The following is a 3,186-nucleotide window of genomic DNA, read 5'->3' on the forward strand; positions in this document are numbered from 1 at the left end:
CGCTATCAGCTCGGTGCAGTTTGCAGTACTGCAAAATGGACTATGGATTTAATACCTTATTTTTGTATCATTTTCCATGACAGTCATTTGTATCTCATTGTAGCATATTCTCAATGTACAAGATCATATTATAAGGTGTATTTTTTATTGCTATCTGCAATCTGAAGATGATTTTCAAACTCCTTACAGGGCATTTATTTAGCTCGTCCCTTTATTATAAACACCTTACAAGTAGGTTTTGTTCACAAAGACACTAAGTTATTTAGCCATTTCTACAACAGTGTTATTTTCACTGGAGGAATTCAGAGTAAGTCCCTTGTTCAAGGGTGCTAGGGCAGGAATGGGGATTCGAACCGAAGACCGCAAGAGGCAAAAATGCAGCCGTAAGCACTACCCCACCAGCTGTACCCCAGTAATTAAGGCAGATTAGTATGAGATCTTGGGAAGTCGGTGATGGGTGATGTATTTCCTTCAGTCCTCCTTTAGGTGAAGGGTTGAATCCCCCCCCCCCGCCATGAGGAAACCCTCCCAGCCAGTTTAAGTGGTATTATGCAAAGGACATTTGTTGTTTAATACATTTATATTTTATTTAGCTTTATTCCAAAGCAGCTTACAACCTGCAGCCACTTGTTATTATTCACCTATTCACCCAGCTGGGTAACTTTTACTGTATCAGTTCAGTATCTTCCTCCATGGTATTGAAGCAATAGGTGGGATTCAAGCTCCATCCACTCTGCTCCGTTTCAAAATTACGGTTCTTATCTTCATTTCCCTCTGCGATGGCCATTACATTCTAACTACAGGTATTACATCCCTCACAAAATGCCTTTCAGCCCTGTGCCTTTTACTGCGGTGAGGATTAACGCTGTTATATACTGCTGTGCAAAGGGCGGTCTCTGAGAAGGAATCTGCCTCCATGGCAGCAGCGCACTACAAGGCACGAAATGTGCGGATGTGTCCTTAAACTGCAGAGACATCATTGCCGTGAGCTGCACACGGCAGGAGAGCAAATGGCCAAAGAGCAGCAGGCGGAGTAGCGGTTACAGCTGTTACCTTGTACTCAGTCCACCCAGGTTTCAATCCCACCTCCTGCTTTAGTGCCCTTGAGTAAAGCACTTAGCCTGAATTGCTTCAGTAAAAATTACCCTGCTGTATAAATGGGTAAATCACTGCAAGGAACTTAGCACTGTATCTCTGGAGAAAAGCGTCGGCTAAATAAATTCATGTACATGTGCTGGTGCTCAGTATATTAGTGATTTATTTATTTCTTCGGTCCACTCATGTGTCTGTACATCTGGATCATTTGTAGAGTATAACCATCATAAAATGTTGATATTGGATGATTACTGTATGACACTTACTTGGTTCAACTGGCCATGTTACCACAGTGTTACTAGGGAATGGTAGTACAACATACCCTGAATTAACATTAGTGTGAATATGATCTCAGTGGAATGATATTCGTCTGTTTTATAAACATGTTCAGAACAACAGGAGTCGGAGGGTGGGAGGTGGGGTCCATGGTACCCGCTGGACCGGGTGCCAGTTTACCTCAGTTCACCTAAACGGTCCGTATTTAGGAATTAAGGAGCAGACACAGGTGAACATACAAACCCCACACAGGGAGAGGCCCAGGGTTCGATGGCATTCGATGCCATACCCCTGGAGCTGTAAGACAATGACACTTCCTGCTGAGCCACCATGCTGGACTGTAATTTTACAATATTACAATATACGTTCAACTGCAAAAAAGTATGTTGTATAGCAGTTTCACCAAATAAAGTAGAGACTGGTAAATGCCAGGTAGTTATTCTGGACCTAGAAAGCTGGGTGTCTGAACAGCAATCTAGCCCTGATCTTCCCTCCTTACATTTAATCAATAGCCTTATTTGTCAAAGCTGGGGAAAACCTTGCAGGTAAACAGGCCATCCCACAAATTACACATCTCAGAAGGGTGAGCGTGCTTTTCAAGACTTGTCCTTGAAGCCCGTCAACCCTCGGGGACAACTCCATTTCATCTCCCAACTTTAACTTTTACTTTGTCTGACAAAAAGATTAAAATCTGCACATCTAATCTTGAAATACTGACAGTTTGTAAATTAATTTTTAGTCCAGAATTTAATTTTTTAGACCTCAAGACATCTATTTTTATGAAACGAAGTGAATACTGTAAGCATTTGCAATGGAGTTAAAGACTTGTCAAGCTCATCGCAACAAAGGTTTGTAAAACATATGTAAAGTAAATGTTTAGATATATTTTTTTTAATTACTAGGAAGGAATCTTCGATATTTGGATAAAGTTTAACGCAGCTACTTGTGTGATGTACATTGATTCATATGGTGGAAAGTAACAAATTAACTACTTTAGAATCACACATGGGGGGGCACGGTGGTGCAGCGGGTTTCGCTGGGTTCTGCACTCTGGTGGGTCTGGGGTTCGAGTCCTGCTTGGGGTGCCTTGCGATGGACTGGCGTCCTGTCCTGGGTGTGTCCCCTCCCCCTCCAGCCCTGTGTCCTGTGTTGCCGGGTTAGGCTCCGGCTGTCCGCAACCCCGTTTGGGACAAGCAGCATCAACAAGTGTGTGTCTGAGAATCACACGTCTGCATCTATGTCTCTTTTTCCGCTAATGTAATACAAAAATTGTATTTTGTATGAGATGTACTTCTCTTTGGAGAAAGGCGTCTGCTGAATTGTTTATTGTCAAGTTTATTGTCATAGATACAAGTACCATGTGCACAAGTATCATGAAAATCTTCCCGGATGCTTCTCCACAGACTATGGACAAAGACAATAGAAATACTGCACAAACAAAACAATGACAATGACAGTGAGTAGTGCGACAGCAATAGCAATAAATAATGGTAACGGTAGTAACAATAATGCCAGTTGACAGTCAGAGAACTCAGAACGAGAGAATGAGAATGCTTAATGTGACAGTGTAATTTACCAATGTGCTTGGGAGGAGCAGTCCAACTCTAGTTTCTAAGGGCGGCACATCGGTTAGTGTTGTATACTCTTACAGCAGCGGGGTAAAAGCTGTTCCTGTACCTAGCTGTGTGGGTTCAAATAGACCTGAGCCGTTTTGCACATGGTAGGGAAGAGAAAAGTGCCCGTGCGGGATGACTATGGTCTCCCATGATGCGCATCGCCTTTCTGAGGCAGCTTGTGGTGTAGGTTTCCTGGATT

The sequence above is a fragment of the Scleropages formosus genome, chromosome 16 (assembly GCF_900964775.1).
Source record: "Scleropages formosus chromosome 16, fSclFor1.1, whole genome shotgun sequence".
Lineage (NCBI taxonomy): Eukaryota > Metazoa > Chordata > Actinopteri > Osteoglossiformes > Osteoglossidae > Scleropages > Scleropages formosus.